The sequence below is a fragment of the Artibeus jamaicensis genome, unplaced genomic scaffold, assembly GCF_021234435.1.
Source record: "Artibeus jamaicensis isolate MK-2021 breed Jamaican fruit bat unplaced genomic scaffold, CSHL_Jam_final contig_525, whole genome shotgun sequence".
NCBI lineage: Eukaryota > Metazoa > Chordata > Mammalia > Chiroptera > Phyllostomidae > Artibeus > Artibeus jamaicensis.
Genome location: NW_026521874.1, coordinates 16,903,827 through 16,919,924, shown reverse-complemented (window position 1 = coordinate 16,919,924; position 16,098 = coordinate 16,903,827). Strand labels below are relative to the sequence as shown.

General features: G+C 46.7%; 1 protein-coding gene across 3 annotated transcripts in view; it reads right to left on the bottom strand.

Moving 5' to 3' along the window:
* The window catches only part of OSBP2 (oxysterol binding protein 2), a 131,917-nt gene that overhangs the window by 42,136 nt on the left and 73,683 nt on the right, over window positions 1–16,098 (bottom strand). The gene's annotated exons all lie outside the window — the stretch shown is intronic.

Sequence of the window (16,098 nt, the reverse complement as noted above, 5' to 3'; positions counted from 1 at the left end):
TCTTAAAAGATTAATTTAAGATAAATGTAAATGCATCATTTACATTTTCCATAGGATTGTTAGTTGTTTTTTGATAATCTTGGCCTAAGGTTTTAAACCAACCAACAAAAAATAACAAAGAAAACAAAATAGAATCAACTCAAGTTATAACTATCAAAAGCCCTAGTTAAATGTGTTTGTCCTTTTTTTTTTTAAAGATTTTATTCACTTATTTTTAGAGAGGAGAGAGAAAGAAGAGAGAAACATCAACATGTGGTTGCCTCTCACACGCCCCCTACTGGGGACCCGGCCCTCCACCCAGGCATGTGTCCTGACTGGGAATCGAACCAATGACCGTTTGGTTTGCAGGCCAGCACTCTACTGAGCCACATCAGCCAGGGCTGTCCTTTTATCCTAAGCAAAAACTCTTTAATAACGGGAAGAAATGGAGTAGAAATGAGTGTTAGAATAAAAGGCTTTGCTTGTCCATGTGAACGACTTTAGACCAATGGGAGTTGCTGTACAACACGGTGGGTAGGGATATAGAAAGTCCTCAGGTCAAATGAAGACTAGACTCTGGAAGGCCAGGATCCTTGGGGGGAAACATTTGATGGTCAACTGTGCTCCTTTCAATCATCCCAGAAATCTCTGTTTTACCAACTAAAATGAACAAATGCCTGCAATTTCCTGCTGTAACAGCCTCAAATATGGAGAGGTGACCAAATTATATTTTAGCTGGGATACTACCAATCTAGGTTAAGTAGGTAAGGTGTTCTTCATTACTTGCTGCATGATCGACCCATGAAGGAATTTTAGTATTTCGTGAAGTTCTATTGAAAATCAGATCTGCTTAGAAAATCTTTCCATTGTTAAGTCATGAATGCATTCGAGATGTGATTATGGAGACTTATTTACTGAGCATTCACCATTCGGATGTGTTTCCTATTATAAATGAGAGTGTGTATAAGTGAAGATTATTTTCACTGATTAATGAAATGAGGAATTACTCTTTTGCTAAGTTTTAGGTAAGCCTATTTCATTTTCTTGGTAGCTGACTATATATGGTGTGGTTTCTATGCAGCAATCTTCCGTTTTGTTTACAATTGGTGCTTTGTCCTTTCTACTTAAAAGGTAAGTTTGTTTATATTAGAACATCCTGGGAGGCAGAGAAGAGGTTATTACCAACTACAATATCTATGAAACAGAGTTGTCTTATTTGCCATTGGTGGAAATTGTAGCTTTTGTTCTGTTAAATTCAATAAACATTGCTAAATTGTGAATATGGCTTACTTCAATCTAAAAATGTAAGTGGTTCCTATCTAAAAATACTATTCATAGTTTTGTTTAACAGCCATATCAGATTTGTTTTTTAAAAATATTGTATTTTGCTAGACATCAAGTTTTACTTTTGGATTTATTATCATAAATAGAATTAAAAACTTTTTAAATATATGAAGGTAAAGGAAGTTCTTCAAGCTGAAAGAAAATGATATCAAATGGAAACTCAGATCGAGACAAAGGAATAAAGAGTGCTAGAAAAGATAAGTATGTGAGTAAATACAAAGGATGCTGGTTTTCTTTCTTTTTTTAAAAATTTATTTATCTTTAGAAGTGAAGGGAAGGAGAGAAATATCAATGTATGGTTGCTTCTGGTGCATCCCCTGCTGGGAACTGGCCCCTGCTGGGAACTGGCCCTTGCTGAGAACTGGCCTGCAACCCAGGCATGTGCCCTGACAGGGAATTGAACCGCGATCTTTTGGTTTGCAGGCCCATGCTCAATCCACTGAGCTACACCAGCCAGGGCTAGATGCTGGTTTTCTCACTTTAAAATTTCATTTAAAGCTCAGCTCAACTTCCGGCCAAGATGGAGGCGTAGGTGGAAACATTGTGCCTCCTCGCACAACCAAAATTAAGGACAACAAGATTTAGAAACAAAAACACAACCAGAACTGACAGAAAATTGAACTATACGGCAACCATTCAACCAGACTGGTAAGAGGGGCAGAGTTGGCAGCCGGTGGAGAGGGGCTGCAGCAGAAAAAGACAGTGGCTGGCAGACCCTGGTGTGCAGGTGGCGTGGGGCTAGCGAACCCTGGGTGAAGGGTGGCAACAAGCAGACCCAGTGAGGTGTGCAACGTGGTTGGCTGACGGTGGTGACACATTCGTGCACAGATAAACCAGGCAAAAATGGGCAGTGAAACAGACCACACAACCCAGGGCCCCAGTGCTGGGAAATAAAGCCTAAAAGCACCTGTTGAAAACACTTGTGGGGGTTGAGGTGCCAAGAGTGACTCCCAGCCTCGCAGAAAAGTTCGTTGGAGAGACCCACAGGGTCCTAGACCATGCACAAGCACCCCCTACCCAGGAACCAGCACCAGAAGGGCCCAATCTGCTTGTGGTAAGCAGCAGAAGGGACTGAAATCCAAGAGAGAACAGAGCAAGCTCCATTGTTCCCTCTCTGACCCCGCCCCCACATCCAGCATCACAACCCAGCATCTGGGTCGCCCCACCCTGGTGAACATCTAAGGCTCCGTACCTCATACATAACAGGCATGAACAGACCAAAAAATTATGGCTCAAATAGAAGAACAGACCAAAGCCCCAGAGCCAATACTTTTAAGTGACTAAGAGATAAACAACCTACCAGATGCACAGTTCAAAACACTGGTGATCAGGATGCTCACAGAACTGGTTGCTTTTAGTCACAAATCAGATGAAAAATGAAGGCTACACTAAGTGAAATGAAGGAAAATGCACAGGGAACCAATAGTGATGGAAAGGAAACTGGGACTCAAATCAATGGAGTGGACCAGAAGGAAGAAAGAAACAACCAAACAGAAAACGATGAAGAAACAAGAATTCAAAAAAATGAGAAGAGGCTTAGGAACCTCCACATCTTTAAACGTTCCAACATCTGAATTATAGGGGTACCAGAAGGGGAAGAGGAAGAGCAACAAGTGGAACACTTATTTGAACAAATAATAAAGAACTTCCCCAATCTGGCAAAGGAAATGGACTTCCAGGAAATCCAGGAAGCTCAGAGAGTCCCAAAGAAGTTGGACTCAAAAAGGAACATACCAAGGCACATCATAATTACATTAGCCAAGATTAAAATGAAGGAGAGAATCCTAGAAGCAGCAGGAGATAAGGGGACAGTCACCTACAAAGGAGTTCCCATCAGACTGTCAGTGGATTTCTCAAAAGAGACCTTATAGGCAAGAAGGGGCTGGAAAGAAGGATTCCAAGTCATGAAAGGCAAGGACCTACTACCTACACCCAAGACTGCTCTACCCAGCAAAGCTTTCGTTTAGAATGGAAGGGCAGATAAAATGCTTCTTAGATAAGGTCACTTTAAAAGAGTTCATCATCACCAAGCCCTTGTTATATGAAATGTTAAAGGGACTTATCTAAGAAAAAGAAGATAAAAGATACGAACAGTAAAAAGGCAGCAAACTCACAGTTATTAACAACCACACCTAAAACAAAAGTAAACTAAGCAAACAACTAGAATAGAACAGAACCACAGAAATAGAGATCACATGGAGGGTTAGCAACAGGGGAGTGGGAGGAGGAGAGCGGGGGAGAAGGTACAGAGAATAAGTAGCATAGAAGGTGGGGAGAAAATAGACAGGGGGAAGACAAGAGTAGTGTGGGAAATGTAGAAGCTAAAGAACTTATGACACATGGACATGAATTAAAGTGGGGGATGTGGGTGGGAGGGGGTGTGCAGGGTGGAGGGGAATGAAGTAGGGGGGAATGGGATAACTGTAATGGCATAATCAATAAAATATATTATTTAAAAATTCATTTAAAGATAACTGACTAAATAGGGCAAGAAAAAGTGTGTTGGAGGGTTTATATCATCTTCAAAAGTAAAACGGGGTACAGCGGAAAGGATGGGAGGCAATGGAATGACATCACTGTAAAGTTCTTATATTATAGCTGAAACGGTATATGATTTGAAGGAAGATTGTGATAAGCTAAAGATGTGTGATGTCAACCCTGACAACCACTAGAAAAGAGAGCTGTACAGTTATGAGCTAATAAAGGAAAGGTCATTAAATACTAAAAATAATACCCCAGATGTCAGGAAAAGAGAAAACACACATACAAAAATAAAAACAAAAAAACAAGAAACAAAAACCAGATGGGACCAAATAGCAAAATGGTAGATTTAAACCCAACCACGTCAATAATTATACTAACTTAAAATGGTCTCGACAATCTAATTAAAAGTCAGGGACTATCAGACTAGATTAAAAAGCAAAGCAAGACTCATTCTATACTATCTATAATAAAATCCCTTTAAATATAAAAGCATAGATAAAATAATCAACCATATGCTACCTACATGAAACACACTGTGAATATAAAGATACCAATGACTTAAGAGAAAAACATTAGAAAAAGAAACACAGGCAACAGCAATTGCAAGAAAGCTGCATAGGCCTTAACATTTGAAAGGAGGCCTGAGGACAGAGATAATGAGGGAAATTTCATAATGACAAAAGAAGTCCATTCATCAAGCTGACACAAATTCCTGAATGTGCATGCACCTCATAACAGAGCTTGAAATTACATGAAGCGAAACAGAAATGAATGGGGAACGAGAAATCTGCAATTATAGTTAGAGATTTCAATACTCTCTTAGCAACTGATAGAAACGGACAAAAGAAATAAGAATTTAGAAGATGTGAATCATCAAGCATCCTTTATCAATTAACTTGACCTAACTGACATTTACAGAACACTATACAAAACAATGGCAGAATATACATTCTTTTCAACGATACATGAAATCCTCACCAAGACAGAGTATATAATGGGCCATAAATCACTCTCAAATTTAAAATGATAAAATGTACATTCTCTGGCTACTACAGAATTAAACTAGAAAACAATAACAAAAAGATAAGATAAAAATGCTCAAATGCATGGAAATGAAGCTACAAATTTTGAAATAACTAATGGGTCAAATAAATCACAAGGGGAATTAGAAAACATCTTGAAATAAATTATAGAAAAAAATACAACAGATCAAAATTTATGGGATGCAGCTAAAATGGCACTTGGAGGGAAATGCATAGCTTTAAATAATTATTCTAGAAAACAGAAGAAGGGTTTAATTAATTATCTAAGTTTCTACCTTAAGCAGCTCCAGAGAGAAGAGCAAATTATATTCAAAATGAGTAGAAGAAATAAAATCATAAAGAGCAGAAATCAATGAAACAGAAAATATTAACAATAGAAAAAATTAAACTAAAAGGTTTTGTTCCCCCCCTCCCCCAGCTGGTGTAGCTCAGTGGATTGAGCACGGGCCTGAGAACCAGATCACAGATCAATTCCCAGTCAGGGCACATGCCTGGGTTGCAGGCCAGTCCCCAGCAGGGGATACACAAGAGGCAACCATACATTGATGTTTCTCTTCCTCTCTCCTTCCCTTCCCCTCTAAAGATAAATAAATAAAATCTTTTTTTACAAAAGCTTTTTTTTTTAGTGGTCTCATGTTGTTTTATTATAATTTAAAGGGCACACTACAGAAAAAGTCAAGTTTTCCTTGTTAGCAGACAGGCTACTACAAACTGTTAGAAAAATCAAAATTTATAATGATAAAGCACATCTAGATGCCTTGTAACTGAAAAAAGCCAAGAGAGGGAGTTTCCACTGCAGGAGACGGGTGAGTGTGCTTTGTTTCTCTGCTTAGTGCCTCTCCTTTGGAAAGATAAATGTCAAGTGTTCTTCTAATCCAGATGTCTGTTCAATGTAGTACAGAAAATTAGAAGTTAGATATCAAGATTTATGGCTATTTAGACATTAACTAGATACATTACAAATTAGAATGCTTTTTCATCATTTGGCTCAATTATAAGATTGTCACTGAAATATTAAATAGTGATTTTTATTATATTCTAATGCTCTTTAATAAACATGCTGAGAAAAACTCAAATGAAGTATGAAAAACTAAGAACTCTGAATACACTAGTAAATAACTAAAAAGTCAAGCTAATTGCTAGGGGATATGAGATTTAACTTATTCAATGCAATCACAGAAAACATAACTAAGTTTGGGGTTAGGGTTATGTTGGGCTACTTCCCTTAATTAGAGATTTCAATATTTTCTTAGTTGATTTTTCTGCATTCAGTGATCAACTTCCATTAATAGTCCTTCCAAGTGTCTAGAATATAGAAAGAGCTCACACAATTGTAAAAAGACAGATAAATAAAAACAGACAAAAGATTTAAATAGACATTTCTCCAAAGAAGATATAGAAATGGTCAATAAGCACATGAAAAAATGCTCCCCATTATTAGTCGTCAGGGAAATGCAAATCAAAACTACAGTGAGATACGACTTCACACCCACTGGTACGGCAATACTACTACTACCACCAGATAACAGATGTTGGCCAGGGTGTGGAGAAATTAGAACCCTAACACACTGCTGCCTGCAGTCATGTAAAATGCTATGAAAAACAGGTTGGCAGTTCCTTTACAAGGTAGACCACACGACCCAGCACTCCCACCCCTAGGTGTCTACTCAAATGAAAACGTGTGTCCACACACTTATCCAGGAATGTTCACAGCAGCATTGTCTGTAATAGCCAGAAGGACTCCAATGCCCGTCAACTGATGAACAGATAAATGAAATGTGGTATAACAATACAATGGACTATTTATTACACAGTAGTGAGGAGGAAGGAGGTACTGATGCATGCTGCAACTTGGACAACCTCTGAAAACATTGAGGGAAAGAAACCTGACCCAAAAGGCCACACATTGTAGAGGTTCGTTCTTATGAAATACCCAGAATAGGCACATCTATACAGACAACAGACGGATGGGTGGTTGCTTAGAGTTGGGGGTTGGCTGGTGGAGGGAGGAGGGCAGAAGGATGGGACTGATTGTGGGCACATGGTTTCTTTCCAGAGGGACAAAAATGGTCTGTGATGAGGCTGTGGTGATAGTTGTACATCTGTGATTATACTGCAAGAGTGAACTGTACCCTTTATATGAGTAACTTTTATAGTATATAAATTATATTTCAATAAAGCTACTTTTTAAAAAGTAACATGTTCACCAAAAGGCATCATAAATGATAAAACAATATAAACTAAAAGCGTATAGCTGACAAAGGGTAGATACCCATATCACATAAAGCTACAGAAGGAATACAGAAGAAAAAGACAAAGCACCCAACAGAAAAGTGCATTTTGCAAAGGAGAAGCATACTCAACAATCAAATGCTCACACCATTTTGATATCAGGAAAGTGCAAATTAAGGTCATAGAAAAACTCCATTTCAGGGGTATTAGACTTGCAAGAACAAGTGTTTCAGGACCCGGTGCCAGAGACACGGCGATTAAAGGGAACTCACCCGCTGACGATGGGAAGCAGAAACCATGTGGTATTGTTTTTAAAGCTTGTCACTCATGCACCCCATGGCCAGAAATGGCGCCCTGAGGTACACCCTTGGCAAACTTCTGTACACGTGTGCCTGCAAATGTGTACAGTAACGTTCATATTGCAGCAAAGTTCATTACTGCTAAGCATTGGGAACATATCTAATGTCCACCGACAGAGAAGGGTAAATGAGCTGTAATGCGGTCACACAAAATATTAGAAGCAGTGGAAATAAAGGAACAACAGCTACACCCAACAGCATAGATACATCTCAGAAACACAATGTTCAAAGAAAAATTCAAGTCCTAAAAAATGCATTTTAATTTTTACTTGAGCTAAAAGAAAAAGAAAGGTACCTAAACATTGTAACCTCCAAACAAAATGACTGTCATAAAACTATATTTTAAAAAAAAACAATCAAAAGTTTGGAAAGGGGAAGGTAAGAGAAATGTGGGTGAGATGCTACCTGTCCCTCCTGGCGTGAGTAGGTAAAGAGGAAGGGAAGGGCCAGCTGTCCACCAGAAAGAGCTGCTAGGGGTCAAGGTGGGGGGAATGCGGACACAGAAATGGCCAGGGCTAGAAAACCATGGAGGGTGCACAGCCAACACAGGTCAAAGGCAGCAGGGGCACTGGCTTCTGATGGCCACTAGCAGCCCCACCAGAAGCCGGTTCACGCCTGGATCTGGAGTGGCCCTGGGGGGAAGCTAAAGCGTGGACTGAGAACAGCCAGGTGGCCACTTTCTAACTCCACTTCCAACTAGATGACTCCAGGGGATGGGGGAGTGTGGGCATCACAGGCACGTGACCCGTGATGTCACCTGGGGCTGCAGTCAGAGGGGCCTAACACTTGGCTTACTACTCAGCTGTCTCTGTCTTGAAATCCTTACTTTTTGAACCAGGAAGCTGGCGGATCCTGCTAGGGAACGACAGTCCCGGGGACCACTTATCTGAGCCCTCCCCGCCGGCACCGTGCACGGTGCCAGGGTTCCAGCCACACCCAACGTAAACCAACAACGTTCACGATGCTCCCCTCTGGGTTTCCACGCAAGGGCAGGGGAAGCTGCACCTGATGGGCAAGGGAAGGGAAACCACAAATAACAACTGAACTTTGAGGGGAAAATTCATCCTTTTTTCATTAGTCAAATCCAAGTCAAAACGCTAACAAGGCACAACTTTATGCCTGGTCAAAAGTCACTCTCGGGACCATGGAAGTCGAATGCCGGCAGATGCCCACACCCAGCCCCTAGAGCATCGTGGACCAGAACGCTTCAGCCAGAGGGCGATGGGTGCCACGGGGAAGGAGTCACACCCTTGACTCTGTGATCACGCACTTGGGGATTTGTCTCAGAAAGAAACAAGGAAGAAGAAGGGCGCACGTCAAAGACGCTCAGGCAGCAGCTGGGCTCTGACAATCTGGGAGGAACCAAAACGTCCAACAGAAGGAAACGGCGCCCCAGCCGTGGCGCAGACGCAGACTGAGCCTGCAGGAACGTGGGGAAGTGTGTAAGATGCACAGTCATGTGAGGATGGCGTGTTTTCTACACCAATGATGTAGAAAGGATGCTCGCATAAAGGAAAAAATGCAGACTTAGAACAGAGACCCAAAAACAGGAACATGAGAGGCAAATGGAGGGATGGAAACACCATGACCTGAAACATCTGGAATCGCTGCCTTTGCTAAATAACCCTCACAAATAGTGAATGTTTACATGGAGGGGCAGAGGACTGCCCAGATGAACCTCCCAGTTTGGGGGAGGGTGTGTGTGTGGGGGGGATGAGGGGGGGTTTGGGCAGGGAATTTCGTCAGGCAGATGAGCAGCTGCCAAATGCTCCAGGGGCCCCACCCCATACAAACTGCTCTGCTTCTGAAACAGAAATGTCCTGGGTGGAGGGGTGTCCCCAGGGGGCTTGGCTGGCTGTCAGTCCCAGCCTCTCAGGAAGAACATCTGTCTTCTAACCAGCGCCCACCCACAGCCAGGATGCTGGGCACGCCGGGCCCCAAGGGCTGCCCCGGGGCGCTGTCCAGGCGGGTTCCGTCCCCGAGTCTGCAGCTTCCTTCCCCCCTCGCCACACCGCTCAGCCGGAGCAGCTACTATTTCTGAAGACGTGCGTCAGGCCTCATTTCAACACACACGTCAGAGGGAAGCAGAACATAAAAGGAAGTTTATCTCTGGCAGCCTGAGGCCCCTGGCTTCATCTGTATTCATATTGCTCATCTATTGGATCAGATGCTGCTGCCGGTCTGAGCTGACTGCCACTTTACAGGAAAACCAGGTGTCAGGGGAATGACTCACGTCCTCAGAGGGCGGTGCTGTGTACCGTGTGACACTCCTTGACGAGGTCACAGGGAGATGTACGGGGAGCAAGTCTGTCAGTCCTGGGCAGGAGGGGCCTGGGGCTTGAGCCCGACCCACTCTGACCTGCCAGACTCCGGCTGCCCCCTCCCCACGGTGGCTCAGAGGCCCCTCTCCCCATTTCCCTCACCACCCTGGGGCCTCCCCTCCCAGCTTCCCAGGGCCTCTCCATGTCCAGCTCCCACCTTGGCCTGTGCTGAGCCCCCTGCAGGGTGACATGTCTTAGCCTGGCACATGGGCAGCCCTCTCTCTCTGCCTGGAGGCCACAGAGGTCATTGATAGTCCTCCAGAGCCACCAAACTGCCCCTGATCAATGTTGCACACAGTTGAGCAGGTTGTGCCTGGCACATCCCTAGGAAGCACATTTCACAACAGACACTGTAGACTTTTTCTTAATAACATGTCAAACAAGTGAAAGAAAAGAATATTGCTCTGACAGAGTCAGCATATCACCACGATTTCAGGAGAGGTAGGAGGGAAGGGTCTTGAGGAAGCAGTGCCTTTTCCTAGAGATGGGCGCCAAGTGGACCCATCACCTCCCTGCACGGCAACCTGTGAGCAAATGAAATGACCCCCAACAGAGCGCATTACATTCCCCGGGTTCCTTGGGGCCACCGGTGGCAACAGAGCCCCACCAGAGGCAGCCCAGGGCCTGTCACAGCCCCATCCCCCCCACGCTGCTAATACCCTCCTCACTGGCACGCTGTTGTTTGAGAAAATGGCCACGAGTGCATGACCAGCTCCCATTCTCTGCAAAGGCAAAGGTCACTCCAGACCATGACACCCTTTCCCCCGTCAGCCCGTGCAATCCAGCACAGTGGTCTGCTTGCAGCCCAGAGGCCCAGAGCTGGCACAGACAGGAAGCCTCTTTGCAGAGGTGAGCTATACAGCACAGCTAATCCGAAGCACCAGGGCGAGGGGCAGGGGAGGCCTGCTCTGCCCACATCTCCCGCCCCTCCTCCTACCTGTCCCCCTGCCCACACACAGGGACACCCTCATGCCTGTGTGTGTTTGGTCCTTTTCAGCGCCTCCAACACGCTGCTCCCTTAACCTAGAAAACCCCTGCATGTAGCCCACCTAACCCACCCCCTTAGATACTGGCCTGCAGAGGGCCCCCCATGCAGGGCTCCATGCCTGCCTCTCTGCCCCCAGCAGAGCCTTTCCTCAGAGCTCGTGGGCTCCTGTGCACCTTAGATTGCATCTACCTTCTCAAATCTTCTCTCCGTGGTGTGACCAGCACCTCCTGGGCTCTGAATCTGGCCAGCCAGGGTCATGCCCTGTCTTCTTTTCATTGGTGTGGGGAGATCAGAATGATGCTGGCCAGGCTGTACCGCCTCTGCATTCCTGACACCTGGCTGTGGATGCTGGGTACCCCACGTAGCTGCCAGGACAGTTCTTAGCATGGAATGAATGACTAGCCAGATATTCTGCTAAACAGAGGAGACTAATTTTCTATCTTCTCTTACCATGTACTGCTCTTTATTCTTCACTCTGACTCAAATCATCAAAATATTTGAAACTTCCCCCTGGTATTTAGCCTCTTTCCACAAGAAATCCCCCCAAATCACCACGCTCGACATGCCCCAGGTTCTGCCCCAGAAGTTGAGCCCCCAGCCCCACCCACTGTGGCCTCTGCTCAGCCAGGCTCCCGCAGAGTCTGGCATGTTTCCAGTCTGTGGCCGTCTGCACCCAGGGTCAGCGCTGGCAGAGTGTGCAGGCTCCGGTCCCACCTTTGCCTGTGGGATCTGAGCAAAGTCACCTCTCTTTCCCTCTATCACAGTGTCCCCCTCTGTAGAACAACAGAGCTACCATCGGTTTACTCACAACCACTGATGAAGCCCCTTACGTTTGCCAAGGGGCACGTGCTCCAAGGCAGCCCTGCTTTGCCAGACGGGAATGCTGGAGTGGCCACGCCCAGGTCTCGTCTGGCTCTGGAGTCCAGGCTTGTGCCAGGCACGAGAGCCCATGGCTGCCTCATCAGGCTGGCTCACTGAAACTGGCCTCAGCCTCTGTGAAAACCATGGTGGTAAAACACCGATCTGCCAACAACTACCTCCTTGTGAAGCAACACATACGCACACAAGTTTGGTGGGCGAGACCCACAAAGGGGTAATCATAATAAGGTGCAGCTGCCACGTGCCTGGAAGAGGCGGGGGCTGTCATACATCACCGCCGTCAGGTTAATTCACCAAGTGGAATTCTTACCTGTAGAACCCAACAGGCAAGCAGACAGAGGACCCACCAGGTGACATGTCTATAAGGGGCTGTTGTACATCCAAGTAGCACACCAAGTAACTGAGCTCTCGTGAGGCGAGATATACTTCCCTTCTCTGGGTGCAGAAAGGACTAAATGAGTAGGTGCTACCCTGAAGCCTCCTTTCCCTAAGCCACACATGGCCTCCAACCTGACAGAGCTCAAGCCACTTCTGGCCCGCCTGTCCTTTATGATCCAACCCACCAGTGGGGCTTGCTCCTACCTCTCACCTGTCATGAAGCCCCGACACCTCACTCAAACCTAACTGAGCACCTGTCTGCCCCCGTCCTCCACCTGCCTACTCATCCTCATCCTCCAACATCCAACTGGGTGTCACCTCCTCCGGGAAGCTCTTCGTGATGCCCTGGTTTACCTAAGAGCCTCCACCTCCCACATCTCGGAGCTTCCCCAGTTGTTCCAAGGGAGCCATTCACTATAATGGGACCAGAGAGGGAAGATAGGACAGATTCTATCCGCTGCTCCAATCCTGAGTTGGGCAGAGTCCCAGTGAATCAGGAGAACCCCAGCTGGAAGGGAAAAACACCAGCCAAGCATGCACTTGCCACATGTCCTCAGGGGCCCCTTCCCTCTGCTCACATCTATGCTGGCAGGCTGTTTATAGAATAGCAATCAGCTGAAGTGCTGAGTGCTAGAGGTGGTGGTTGGGACACATCACAGACACAGCTGAGACCTGGCCTCCACCTGTGGGGGTTTACGGCCGCAGAAGGGAAAACTTGCATTCAAACAACCCAGGCTGCTGCAGAAGGGAGACCAGGAGGGGTCTGAAGAAAGGGGTCACCACCAGCCTTGGGGGTACAGAAAACTTCAGGAGGAGCTGAAATGGGCACTGGACCTGCAAGGATGGATTTGATTAAAATGTGAGGAAGAGGCAAGGGCATCTGGTCAAATGGGCGGAGCAGAGCACCCTGACACCAGGCCCGGTGAGGTGCCGGTCCCCTGGCACCAGAAGGCTACTCTGCACACCCACGGAAGGTGACTGGGGCAAAGAGCCAGTCCCTCACCTCAGGCCTTAGTCCTTCTTCCCAAGGACCCTTGCAGATGCCAATGGCAGGGGATGTGACGGTAGACACCTTGGCAAGCCAGGCCCAAAAGGACCCTACCTGTAAATTTTTGAAGGACACTCACTATACCCAAGTCTCAGCTGATGTTCTGTGAGGCTCCTTCTCTGAGAACAGCACCTGCTCCAAGCCTCACAGATGCAAAAACAAAAACAAAAACAAAACAAACCCCCAAACAAACAAAAAAACTCAAAAAAGCCCTCAGACCATTCAAGTACCTGGCACCCACAACCCTGATCCCTCTGGTTTCCCTGCGAAGCTCAGTTCAGCAACCTACACAACATAACAACAAGTGCTGCCGGTCAGAAGGTGGGGGCTGGCTGGTGGGCATCAGCAGCTTTTGAAGTCCCCCATTAGAAAGTGGTGACCTTAGCACTGTCATAAGCAGGAATGCCCAAGGCCACCTGACCCTGACCTCTGGCAAGGCCAGGGTGAGGGGTCCCTATCATCTGCAATTTCAGAGCTTTACATTCTGACCAGAAAAGGTGCAGAAGTCCTATACACACACACACACACACACACACACACACACACACACACACACACACACGCCAAGCAGTGAGCTGAATTCAGAGCTCACAAAAGACCCAAATGAGCATTTCCCCATTTGTGGTGCCTGGCTCTGTTTGAAGCGAAGAGAGAAAGGAGAGACTGATTAATTAGCAGTTTTAGATATACATATTACCCATTTCAACCTTCCAGCCAGGTAAGCAGGCTTAATACCATCTTTTAGATGAGGAAATTGAGGCTCTCAAAGGCTAAGACCCCAGCTGAAGGTCAGGCACATGGTAGAGGAGCAGTTTGAATACGCCACTGCCCACTGAGGAGCAGCCTCCTGTAAACAGACCTGTCCCCAGGCCTGACAGCAGGGCGGAGGCCAGTCCTTCTCAACCCACCCCGCCTCTCATTTACGGGGCTGGGGGCAACTGAGGCCCACAGAGGGGCAGGGATTTGCTCACAGCCACACAGCCCAGAGGCTGCCAGGACAAGAACCCAGGCACCTAATGCCCCAGCTGCGCTACGGGGCCCCCAGAGCACCAGCTTTTGTGATGAACCTTGGTTCAGCCCCAGTGTTGTCCTGCCACTGAAATGGTCACTGGCTGGACTTCAGTCCTTAGGATGCAAGCCCAGCTCCCCTTCAACCTGTACGAAGGAGGGCTCAGGGGTGTGACACAGTTTCTCTGGGACCCTGTTCTAAGGGGAAATTTGTCTGGAGTAACCTCTCATTTCAATACCTTTCAACATGGTAAGAGGAGGCCAGTCGCGCCCCATTTGCACGCTGGGGACGTAGGCCCCACCTCCATGCCTGCCACACCCACAGTGCGAGGGGCCAGGAGGCTCTCACGTCCCAAAGCTGACAGCTAGGCAGGCCTCCTGCAGCCTCTCTCACTCTTTGGTTGTCCAGGTTTATGGGCATTATCCTGCCTGAGTGTTTAAAATAAGTATTTTGGCCAACATTTAAACACTGAGAGATTTCCAGTTCTTCCTGAAAACCCCTCCACTCTGGACCTCCTAGGCCCACCTTCACACAAGGCCCCCAAGGGAGACGCTCTACAGATCGCCCCTGGGGCACCGACACTAAGGCTGAGTCCTTGCTACGACTCACCACCGCGGTGGCCCCGGGCCTCCTCCTGCCAGCGCAGCACGCTCTGCTCCGGGCCCTTTTCAGAGCACTAGGCCCAACACACCTCCTGCGTGAATCCCTCGTCCCCAGACCTACTGTGTAGAGGGGGACAGTGACAAGAAGGGTAGGAAGGCGGGCCTGGCACACAGGGTCTGGCAATCAAATTGGTTGCCATGTCACCATTCTTGAGGTGTAGCTGCTTTCACCGTGCCTGGCAAAGGTGAGCATCACCCCCACAACCAGGCAGAAAACCCGTAGATACCAGGCCACGTGATTCTTGTCAGCAGCAAATCTTCTAGAGAACGGCAGCCAGCAAAACCATCACGCAGGGAGAAAGCAGAGAAGCCTTTTAATGCCCAACTGATGCACACTTTCTGTTCTGTTCCTTTTTTTTTTTCTAACTCCAAACTTCACCCTCAGAATAAATCCATCCAAACAACAGGAGCATCATTCAAACTTTGCATAAGGAACATACCTGCTTTAGAAATGACACTATATCCCACATTAAAACTGGAAATGATGGCCAATCACACTTGGGACAAAATTCACTTGCAAGTTTCTTTAAAGGATTCTTAAGCCAGAGCTATAGGATCAGCCTCCCACAAAATAAATCTCCAGGGTTTACAATGACAAACACCCTAAGACTTCAGATGGTTTTTTCAGGAGAGTTTGCATGGTTAAACCTGACTCCAGGGCTGGGGCCTGGAGCCTGCAACTTCAAGGGCACTTGCACTGGGCCAGGGCATCAGGAAGCTCTCGTTAGCACAACCGACTAGCAAAAGTTTGTCAGCAGGCAAAGCTAATGACAAGTTTTATTACAGGTCAGAGGGCATTAATGTCTAAAAGAAGCTGCTTTTAATAAAGTAGAGATAAGTAAAATGAACGGTTTCTGTCTTTCAGGTCTAGGGTCAAAGAACCCTAATTTTCCCCTAGACTTTCAAATGATAATAGAAACACTCATTAAGGTAAACACAGCTAGTTTCACTCATGCAAAATCTCCAGTAATGAAGGTTTCAAGCATCAGGAATTTCAAGCCAGTGCTTAATGAGTTTGCTTTAATCAACAGCTAAACCCCATCCCCCTACCCCACCCCCCCAAACGCTGACAAGGGGCTCTCAGGCAATCAATCGCGCCTGCACGCCCTGAGGCTGTCATTCTGGACCACTATCCCTCAGCGGGGCATCCTCAGGGCGGGCCATTGCTCAAACGCAGGCGGCCACTTACAGTGACTCTCCTGATCGGCAAAGGGGAGGGGGCTGGGCCATGCGTGGAGCACAGCTGACATCTCAGGTAACCCCAGGACAAAGCCGTTGGGGCCGAAGCAGCCATTGTGCCCAGGCTCCAGGACATGAGGGCCCCAAGCAGACTTTAATCCAACTATGGTTGGATTAAATGGGGACTGCCGCT